Source organism: Peromyscus eremicus, chromosome 3 (assembly GCF_949786415.1).
Source record: "Peromyscus eremicus chromosome 3, PerEre_H2_v1, whole genome shotgun sequence".
NCBI classification, from domain to species: domain Eukaryota; kingdom Metazoa; phylum Chordata; class Mammalia; order Rodentia; family Cricetidae; genus Peromyscus; species Peromyscus eremicus.
Genome location: NC_081418.1, coordinates 107296229 through 107308261, shown reverse-complemented (window position 1 = coordinate 107308261; position 12033 = coordinate 107296229).

Sequence of the window (12033 nt, the reverse complement as noted above, 5' to 3'; positions counted from 1 at the left end):
ATACGCCTACATTCTAGAAGGTTTTATCTCAATCAAATTAAGGTATATGTCACTTCTCATAGTTAATTGTGTGCATATAGGGGCATGTATGTGTATATATGTGTACATATGAATGTGTGTAGTATGTATATGTGTGTGCATGTGGTATATGCATGCATGTGTGTGTGGTATATGTATATGTGTGTGTGTACTGTATGTGTATGTAGATATATATGTGATATATATGTGATGTGTGTATGGGGGGTACATGTATGTGGGTGCATGTATATGTTGCACGCACAATTTCTGGCACATAAGACACTACTATTACCCAGCACCCCTGTTCTCTGAATTAGGTCTCCATGACTTATTCCTCTTATAACTAAAGGTTTATACCTTTGACTAAGATCTGCACTTCAAACCTATTCCCAGGTAACTACCATTCTCCTCTTACTGTGAGTTCAACCTAGTTTTAGGTTTCCCGTGTAAGCCTTCTTGTTAAAAGCTAAACCATGTTCCTCTGCCTCCCCATCTCTGTGTGTGTCTGCTTCTCTGTTTATATCGCGCTCTCCTTACTGATCCATCTGCCAACAGACACTCGGGTCTCTTCAGAACTTGGTTCTTTTGCATAGTACTGCTAAGAACATGGGACGATAGGTTTCTCTTCAAAACAGTGATTTTCTTCTCTTTAGATTTATACTGAGAAGTGAGATCACTGGATCGCGTCATGGTTCTGTTTTTCACTTTTTGAGAAACATCCATATGGTTCTCCATAACAGCAGCACCAGTTTCACTTCTACCGACACGGTAGCTGGGCTCCCTTTCCTCCATGCTTTCAGTGGAGCTGGTCTCCTCTTGATGTTTTGATAATGGTCACCCCAGCAAGGGTGAGGCGACCCCTCCTAGTGACTTTGGCTTGCATACCATGCATGTTTTCATATACTGCTGGTCATGGCATGGCTTCCTAGGAGAGAAAGGAGCATGCAGGTGATTTGTCCTCTGCAGTCACTTGGTTGTTGTCTGGCATGAGTTCCTCAGATGTTCTGAATATTACTCGTTACCGGGGACAGGACCCACAACTACTTTTTACCATTTCATTGATTGCCTTTTCATTTTGCTGACTGCTTCCTCTTCTGCACAGAAACTTTAATTCAACGTGGTCCCACTTGTTTAGTTTTTGTTTTAGTGCCTATAATTTACATATTAATTTGCAGAGTTTTTTTTCACAAATATAGAGAAATTTGAAAATTCATATGGAAGCTTAAAATACCCCTGTAACTAAAGCAATCTTGAATAGCAAAAACAAAGCTAGAATACTTCTTCTTTCAAACCACATCGCAAACCTACGGGAGTGGAAACGTGCTGTGGATATCATTCTGTATAAATAAAACACTGATTGGCCAGTGGCCAGGCAGGAAGTATAGGCGGGACAAGGAGAGAGGAGAATTGTGGGAAGTGGAAGGCTGAGGCAGAGTCACTGCCAGCCGCCGCCATGACAAACAGCATGTGAAGATGCCGGTAAGCCACGTGGCAAGGTATAGATTTATAGAAATGGATTAATTTAAGCTGTAAGAACAGTTAGCAAGAAGCCTGCAATGGCCATACAGTTTTAAGCAATATAAGTCTCTGTGTTTACTTGGTTGGGTCTGAGCGGCTGTGGGACTGGCGGGTGATAGAGATTTGTCCTGACTATGGGCCAGGCTACAGAAATGTTCTGCTCCTGGCCTAAAGACACATGCAATCCATCAGGACAGAATAGAGAGTTCAGAAATAAACACTCACACACAACTCACTTTGCAGCAGAGGTGCTATGGTGCTTAACCTTTACGACTATGACCACATTTAGAATCACCTAGGAGATACACCCCCGAATGTCAGAGGAAATTTCCAAAGAGGTTTGACTGGGGAGGGGAAACCCACCCTGACAGTGAGTGGCACCATGTTGTGGACTATGGTCCCAGACTGAGCAAAGAGAGAAAGGATAAAACCAGCTGAACACCAGCATTCAGCTCCCCAATTCTTGGTCATGGATGGAATGTGAGCACCGCCCACCACCACACCTTCTCTTATGGGATGGACTCCTGCCCTCAGACTGTGAGCTGACACACATCTTTTCTTCCCTGTTTTGCTCCTGTCAGGTAGTTTGTCATGGCAACAGGAAGAGTAACACAAGTGTCAAGGACACAAAATTGGACAAAGAAGGGCAATTTACTGAAGTGCTTGGGGGAGGTAGGCGTCTCTGTACATAGTAGGGGGTGAGTTTGGACCCTTTTTTTATATAATACATGAAAGTCAACTCCAAATGAACTAAAGACTTGAACCTGAGATCTGACACCATAACAAAGAAACAGGAAAGGAAAGCTCAGATACTGGCAGTCGTTGTTACTACAGCACAGCCATCAGCACCTTTTTCTATAATAGCTTTGAAGGCGGGGTGGGTCTCTGGCCTTCCTCCTCATCTGTGACTCTTAAGGCTGTGTGAACAATCCTTCACTCAGGATGAGCACAAACCAGCTATAAGCTGGATCCTCCCTAGGACCACAGTTTGCCATCCCATATGCAGTGTAACTTGATGGACTGTGATTAACTCAACAACCCACCAGGCAACAGCGTGCAGGTTGTCTCTTTCTTCATGGTCCTTTCAGCGAACCTGGTAAAGTCCTATTTATGCCTGCCTCAGCTTCCCCTGTTCTGTTATTCTAAGGATGACCCAATACAGCCACCACAGAAGGGTCAGTGTGGCCCCTCTGATCTCAAATGCTCAGCCAAAGACCCTTCTGATTTGTCAGTTCGAGTTCCCTCAGGACAATCTCACTGGCTCATCAATAACCAGTGCAGTAGGTCAGGTATCCATCCTTGACCCAGTCAGCAACCATGGAGCAGCGGGCAGCTGCACTGTTGCCACTTTTAGAAGCTGGGTCTCACTGCCAGTCCTCTGAAAGGGACTGTGTCCCGGGAAGGTGTGCAGACTTTTCTAATAGAACGCCCTCACATTTTGTTCACATGCATCCTTCTTCCCTCCTTCTTGTTTTTTACATAATGTAAACATGTCACTGCCTTCTTCTGGAACTCTGGAATCTTTAAGACTCGACCTAAGCCTCACATCTTCTGTGAGGTGTTTCATTAATGACTAACATCAGATAATGCCCCCCACCCCAGGCTCACTAGGAAAAGTGGCTTGCACTTGTAGTTCCACGGTGTGTATTGTAAAAAGGCTCAGTGTCTAAACTTAACAATTACACACATAGCTCTCTTTAAAGGAGTTCAGTGTAAGAGAATAGGCCACATGGTCAGGATGGTTTTCTTTGCTGCTGGTGGGCTCCCTCTTCAGTCCTCCGTGGCCCCACTCAAATTTCCTCTCATTCGGTGTTGACATTTGTCTTTGCCACACCACATCTGAGGACATCGATTGTCAAAATGAATGTGCATTCAATGAATTTACACTTTTCTCTAGTAAAACACAATCTTGGTCTTATGAGGAGTTCATTTTCAGAAGCATAGAAATTGCAAAATCTATAGACAGCCATGAATAAAACTTAGCTCCCGAATGAAATTCTAGCCTGGAGGGTAACAAGAGTTAAATAACCGCTGCTCACAGCTCAGATTCACAGGATGGCTCTTTAGCCTCGAGTGCTGGAGCGCTGTGTGCAGACTTTGTAGTGAGTTGAGGTATAGCTTCAGTTACCAAGTCCCTACCAGCTGGACCAGCTGTAATAAAACATTAAAGTGTTAAATATACCATGCCTGTTTGGTTCCAGCTTTGACTATGTGGACTGGCTGACTACAGTTTCTGGATTGCAGAACAATGTAAATAAAGCAGTTGTCAAAACGCTAACATATTTTGAATTACTACCTGGCAACATTTGGATCCCATAATGTTCTTTAAATCCTTAAGAACTCTTTCATCTATACATAGTGGTATATTAAAGGTAGAGTTTGCACTCTTAAAAGAACATGGAAATTTTTAAAATGCTAAAGTTCATACATCAGAATTCCTTTTAGTTTGTCAGAGAATGGTGAAGAAATTTTGGTCGATGGTAAATCCATTTTGAATGTGGATTAGAATATATCTTTTTTTGGCTCTCAGATGGGCAGGAAGATAGTCTATTAGATAAAATTTGTTGCTGTTGTTGTTGCTGCTACTGCTGCTGCTGCTGCAACTCAGGAGAAGGGAGACAGGTTGGTGGGCAGTGGAACAGCCTAGAACTGGGAGAATCTACCAATGAAGAGCCCTGCAGAGTCTACTGAAAGGATAAGTAGGAAAGAGAGGAAAGCCAGCATTTAGAGGCAAAGGTTATGAGGAAGAGATTCCAGAGAAAGATTGGAAGTTAAATAGAAATTGGTGGTCCATGAATGTGCTGGACAGTCATCAAGTGGTAATTGGACATGAGGTGATATGTGTCGGTCCCACGGGAAAAAGTTATACTAATTCTGTCTTGGGACAGCCACCCACTTTCCTATGATTCATCACAAGAGCTAGATTCCTGAGGACAGTAATCAGTGTCTGGGTGACTAGGTAATTCTGTGATTGTGCCTAACACTGAGGAAGAGTTTTTGTAAGAGAAATTGTCCCCGTTGAAGTTTGCTCTATTGAGAGCCAATTAAGATAAATCAAGCTTAGATATAGCAAGTTATGAAGATGGTCTAGCTCCAGAAGTGCTTGAGGTAAGACTCTACATCAATGAAATAAGGGATGCCCTGTGTCTCCCAGCAAAGGGCAAAGGAGGTAGCCTTAGCTGGTCTGGATCCCTTCCCAAGCCACCTCATAGGAAAGAAAGACCATCGAAGAGGACACTGGGATTCCAGGACACTCTGGAATAGTGCTAGCCTCTTACCATCCTGCTGTGAAACAAGGAAAAGAGGGAAGAGCCATGCCCACATAGACATGACCTTTTTCCCTCTGAAAGCCCTACCTTCCAACATCCATACACGCCAGCCACCAATACTAGGAACTCTGAATCAGGTTAGGTGAAGATGGAGGAGAACAATCTTAATTCACCCTAGAGAGCAACATTGCCTCACTTTATTCTCTGAACATACTGTGTACAGAATAGAATCATCTACCAAATACCAATATCCAAATTCAACGGTCAAGGCATCCCAGATTTTTGGAGTTGCCATTGAACAAGATGTGATAGTTTTATGTATCAACCTGTAGCCTTTGGATCTTAAATATTAGCACTATATTACATTTTTACAGTATTCCTAGTCCTGATACCATCATTCTTATATCCAGACTTTGTCCCTTAGTAAAGATGTCTTCTTTTAGAATGTTGCCAGTCTTCTTGACCATGTGAAGATAGGGACCACATATTTAACTCAATATTCTGTTTCTTAACTTTGAAGAGTATAGGCATTTGAATAGCTCATATTTTCCTATTGGAAAGCTTTCTTTCTTTTCTTCCTTCCTTCCTTCCTTCTTTTCTTTCTTTCTTTCTTTCTTTCTTTCTTTCTTTCTTTCTTTTTTTAAACAACTAAAGGGCTGTTTACAAGGGACCAATTTAGCAACATTCATCTCCAAAGTAATTTTCTATTTATAGGCTGTAAATAAATTTGCAAAGTCATGTAACTTCATGGTAATAACATGACCTGGAAATTACAAGGTAATTAAACTCAAAGTATCTAAGTATAGTGCTCTAAGAATAATTTACTTCTTGTTGCCAAGAGTCAAGATTTTCCGCTGCTAAGCACTAATGCAAAATGAATTAGTACTGAATGTTCCAAGCTGCTGGGTGCTAGGAATGATGGGAGGCTGCTTCTGGAGCTGCAAAGTGTAAGCGATGGCTGCATGAAATGGAAACAATGGTGTTATATGAACGCCAGGAAGTAACGATGGAAACGTTGACTATGGATTTTTATTTTTGTCTGTGCTGGGAATTTATGTGTTGGTATGAGTATGGGTTAGTGTGTGTATGTGTGTGTGTGTGTGTGTGTAAATGCATAGGAATGTGTGTGTGTAAACGCATAGGAATCCAGAGGTTGATATCCTGTGTCTTCCTCAAACACTCCTACCTTATTGTTTGAGACGGTCTTTCACTGGAGCCAGAACTCACCAACTGGCAAGGCTGGCTGGCCAGCAAGCCCTGTGGCTCCTCCTGTCTCTACCTCCTCAGTGCTGGGATTACCTTCGGAGTAGCTCATCTTTCTAAGTGGGTACTATGGATCCAGACCAGTGCTTCCATGGGTCTTGACTGACCGAGCCTTCTCCTCAGCCCCCTATTGTAAAGTATAGCAACTTCTGTGCTCCTTGAAGAAGGTGAATACAGGTTATCTGTGGCTTATCCAGGTGAGCATTGCCCTAGGAGTCAGTTTAGCTGAATCTGTATGCCTGGAAGGTTTGAAAATAAAGGTAAAGGAGTCTGATGGTGTGACTTGACTATTCATGGTATTAAAGGAAAGGCCTGGAAGAGAATTTCCCTCTAAGATAAAATGGAAATTATTCACATCATAGCTTAGACTATCTTATCCTGGAGGGGAAAATCTAAAGCCAAGTATTTACCCTAAACCCAGATACCAACATGCGTCTGTTCTAGATGCAGTTGCCCAAGAGAACTGTAGCAGCTCTGTTCTCCTAGAGTAGTGCTTCTCAACCTTACTCATGCTGCAGCCCTTTAGTACAGTTCCTCATGTTGTAGCAACCCCCAACCATAAATTATTTTGTTGAAGTCACAACTGTAATTTTGCTACTGTTATGAATCATACTGTAAATATCTGATATGCGACCCTAATGGATCATGACCCACAGTTTGAGAACCACTGTTTCAGATTATCCTTATTAACCTCTTCAAATGTCAGAAAATGTCACTTTGTTTGCTGGAAAGAGGGAGGGAAAGAAGGAGGAAGAGAGGAAGAGAGAGAAGGAGGGAGGGAGAAATATGAGAACACAATTAACTTTACCTTCATATTGTCTGCCAAAACCTGATGAGAGGCAATGGGGAGATAGCCTTCCTCTAGCCTTCCAAAGAGCCATGGTGGTTTTCTGTTGTGTATTTGTGACTTAGTTGCTAATTGGCTGCAAATGGGTCAGAACGAATCAATGTGGCCAACTCTTTAGGGATTAAGGTCTGTGCCCTCAGCCAGGTCCTTTCTCTTCTTCAAATGCCCCCCCCCCACAAGACTCCTTTTTTCTCATGCTCACTATGCTTCAGAGTCTTGGAGTAGTAACTACACCCATACTCAGAGGATCTAAACTACCCTTTGAGGTCTCTCTCTGTCTGCCCACAATTTATAAAAAGCCCTCCTTTGAAGTTTTCTTAGATAATTCAGATTTAAATGAACCATCTGCAGTGAACCACCTGTGAACTTGATATTCATACTAAGGTGTCTGTATAGACATTTTAGTTAAACATTTATCTTTGATATCTTTTTCAATTATTGGGAGCATGTAATCTGAGGGAGAGATTATTTCTTTGAGCTTTTTGGAAAATGATTTTTATGATTTGTGACCTAGAAGTATGGTTCATTTTTAAGAATGATCCCTGAGTATTTAAAAACAAACAATAATCTTGATGTGAAGTGCAGATTTCTATATGGACTATATTGATCTTTATTATTTATTTATTAATCTAAATGAGAATTACCAACAGTCATAATAAGAGATATCCTTGAAGAAACCTCAATTTGTAGTATTCCCAGAACACAAAAATTCTCTCGTGAAATGCAGTGATCTGCATGCATTGGAAATTGTAACTCAATCTCCTCACCCTAACCCTGGTCCCCAAAGACAGAGATTATAAACTATAGTGAAGGGAGAATGGGGCTGGTGGACAGTTAGGCTTTGAAGAGTTGGTGAAGTTCAGAGTCTGATGCACCTGGGTCAGGACTTGAGAAAAAGCTCACAGAGAAGTGTCACAGAACCTCCCAGAACTCAAGTAATCAGATATGCAAGTGTCAGACTAAGGGATACTAAATGACCTGTGTCCTCTGTCATAGCTGTGACTTGGGCATGGTCACTGCTACCCAACCATAGGCAGTGCTGCTGTGACATACCTGTGTGTGACATGCACATGAGAGTAACTGGTCTGTAGGCTGCAAGCTCTGATGGTGACACCTCTGGAGCAAGCCTGCAGGGAGAAGACACTGATGCAAGTGTAAACCACAGAGGAGCAGAAGGTGAGGCGTTCACAGATTTCCACATTTGTAGTTCTTTATGGCTAGTGTCTAAAGAAACAAGAAAGGTTAAACTTTTTATTATGCTTGGATCTTTATACATTTTAATCATTTTGTCAGCTTGATTTACTAGTGTCCAGAGGAGAGGGGATAAAAATGTCTCCCAGGATGCTGTTCACCAGCTTCTACCGTAGGACTTTCTTCATCGACCTACCTGTCTTGTATCCCATTTCCTTGATCTTGGTTTTCCAAGGTGACAGTTATTGTTTCAGTTAATTTACCCTAAAACATGATTGATTTAGAATGAATTAATAGTCTTCAGAATCCATAGGCTGTATCTAGAAAGCTCGACTGCTTGCAAATAGCTTCAGTTGTTTTTTTAAATTCTATTTGTAATTCCAAGAGACCACTAATGCCTTTGTGGCCATCTCTAATGTGCTGCTGGTATGGCGGCGTGTACGTCTGTTTGTATTTATGGCAGTTTTCATGAGTGAGGGTTCTGCTGCTGAAAGCCTGTCATTAGAGGTTCTTCTGGATTAATTCAAACCCATATCTGCTTCACCAGGAGGGAGGAACATTGTGGGTCACGGCATCCGGGTGAGGTGCAGATCTCTTTTGAAGAAAACTGCAAGATGTGGTGCACAGTTAGGTGATAGCTTCCAACTGTTGCCTCCTTCTGGGCCACCCTAGCTTTAAGTCAAGGTCACCCTCTTTCTGAGGTAGCACTACTCAATAACCGACCAACACAGTGGCTATGGGTTAACCTTCCTGCCCAATGCAGGACTCTTCCGAAGGGCAGCCAACATCTGCAGATGTTCCCTCCACCGTGGGTCTCTTCCCTTGTTTCTCTCTCAGAATGTACTTCGCTGGTCAGCCTCTGTACCTCTAACCCAGGCTAACCATATGCTTCCCAGAGGAGCAAACAGACACCAGACTTAACAGAAAATGTCAGTTCTGTTCTCATTCCATTCTTCCTCTCCAGGCTGCTTCTGTCACCCTTTCATAAAGATGAATGATCTGGGGTGGTAAGAAGGCTCCTCCAGCAAAATGTTTGTTGTGCAAGCCTGAGCATGTGTATTGTTCTACCTCTCTCTCTCTCTCTCTCTCTCTCTCTCTCTCTCTCTCTCTCTCACACACACACACACACACACACACACACACACACACACACACACACATGTGCACATGCACACGTGTACACACACACATATACATACACACACAAACTAAATACATTTTTTAAAGATGAAGATTTTGTTTCAACACCAGAATCAGATTTTATTTCAGCTTATGAATTAATGGATCTAGCAGATTCATCACTAGGGTCATGATGCCCTCGATGCCCAGTACTCTTCAGATATCATAGAGCCCCATTTGTTTGAGCCCAACACCATTGAGCACAGTGTTCTAACACAGGTGCCACTCCTCTCCCAAGCCAATGCAAGGAAATAACTAACCAGTTCCACAGGGTACCCATCTGTCCTCTGCTCAAGGAGAGACCATGCAAGGGGAAGCAGTATTTTCATCAGACTGATTGCGGATGGAAGAATTTGCGAGTTTGGACTCAGTCTGTGCCTTTGTCACTTGTAACTATGCATGAAGATTTCCTAAAGCCTACTGAGGCAGAGAATGAGTGATAAGATGGAGTGAGGTTATGTCCAAGCTAATAAACACCTCAATTGCTATGATTAGAGAAGATAATAATGATCACAATAGCTGAATCTGTCCTTAAATCATTTGCATTGTTCAGAGGAGTGACCTAATGTGTCCAAAATGCCACCATCCATTTCATGCAAACCTCCGGACTTAGAATTTGGAGTCTTAGTCTGGTAGCCATATCCTAACATCACTCCGGCTACACCATGCATATACCAGCAGGCACATGTCTTACAAGAGGATATCAGTAACGGACCCAAGGAAGGTTGACATCCTAGTGAGCCCCAGCCATTGTTTTAAGGCCTGGAGTTTCTAAGAAGTAGGTTGATTTGTTGCTTCCCACAACCTATCCCCATGGTGATGACCAGTGAAGCCAATTAGATCCATTTTCTTTAGGCCTTCTCAATGTCTATGTTAAGGTAGCAATGACCTGGCTGTGATTCCTTCCCATTTGGGAGCAGTGTGGACAGGAGGGATGTTTGGAGAGATGCTACACTGGTGTTCCTAACAGAAAGTAGGGAATTTAACAAGCAGAGATTCATTGACTTTGGGGACTCTGTTAAGATGTCCACTGGCCCTAGGTGATTTGAAGCTTGTCTCCTTCTCTCTCCATATGTCCTGTAGATAATTCCAGATGCCCAGGTGGAGAAGTGCCTGGGAAAGGTGAGCAAGTCATCATGCTGTCATTAATCACTTGCAGACAGCGGGTCCTAGAGTTCTTCCAGCCCTGCCCTGCCCTGCCCTGCCATGATCTACAGCATCTCACTGCAGCAAGGTGGGAGAAGGCTCAGCTCTTCTTGGGCACCTTTCTTCTCCAGATGTCAATGTCAGACTGCTTTCCTGGTGGAGGAAAACACATCCATTGCTGTTCCTTTAAAACTAAAAAGCATCCTTTCCATGTGTGCCTTTTGAAAAAAGGACTATGGGCTTACCACCTTTTTATTTAGGATATCCACTTGATGTGGTAGGGAGGACGCAAAAGAGAGATCATGCATGAATCAAGTTAATGTATATTTTTATATTTATCTCTCTTACCTCCAAGGGTATATTGCCATTACAAATCATGCCATATACATCAGCATTTGCCCAAATGAGTTCTGTAGAATACTACTCTCCTTTAAGATTCATGTAAAACAAGTCTGTGTCAGTCCAGTCCTGGAGGTGCTATCCATCAAACCTCATAGGAGACTCACAGTGCTAGTCACAGCATGGGAGGAATCTGGCCACCAGACAAACCTACTTACTTAATTGAATCGGTGGTGGACTCCTTCATTGATATCCCTAATGTAGAATGTTCTCTCAGGACTTGTATCACAGTAGTAGAGCCTTCCCTGAGGACTTGGGTTTGAAATCATTTACGGACAAGTCCATTTTCCTTTCTGTGCCTCAGATTTCTCATCTGAACAATGGGCATGATACATCAGAGCTGCTGGGTGGCTCAAACACATCACTATACTTAATAAGCTCAGTACAGTACCTGCTGTATAGTGGGCGTACCTAAGTTTCCTGTTAGTATTATGGCTTTCTGTCTTCAAACAACAGTTTGGGTCTGATAAGAACAATAAATGAGAATTAAATATTATGGTAATTAAGATAATAGTGACTATATTTTAGTCTGATAAAAATTTTCATAAATCCATACTTGGTTTTCATGAGTCTTATGTGGTAGGTATTGTAGGTATTATTGGTGTTTACCCAACTATAGATCAGAAGAGAAGACTAAGAAATTCGAGCATGTTTTAATGAGTCAACAGTAAGGGAAAGACCTAGGGAGCAAACAGGAAACTTTCATATCAGAGTTGGAGCCTTTCCCACAAATTGTATTTGATTTTCCTTAAGTTCCAAGTTAAAATGTGAGGAAACATTCATTTGTAACAGCTGTGATCTGCCTCTCCTAGGAGCATAAGTGCAGTGCAGGGAGTTAAATGCAGATGTTAATAATGAAAGTCACTAAGGAGAATGAGGACAAGGCAGGGTGACAATTGCCTTCAAGGTTACAAAGCTCCTGGCAAAGCCTCGTGGAGGACTGAGAAGCATGAAGCCAGGACCACACCATCCGATAGAAGACCTTGATTCTGATTCTACATCCAGGATAAGCCTGAGTTTCCTTGACAGCTGAATAGTAATGGGGGCCACACAAGTGAAGCTTTGAAATCTGTGCTTGGTGTAGAGGGATTATGGTTACTGGTTCAGCATCACATGTGAACTCCACATAGTGTTTACAAATCAGGAAAACCCAACTTTTGGGACTTAAAGTTACCTAGAAAAACAGAACGGTTTGTGTGTTAA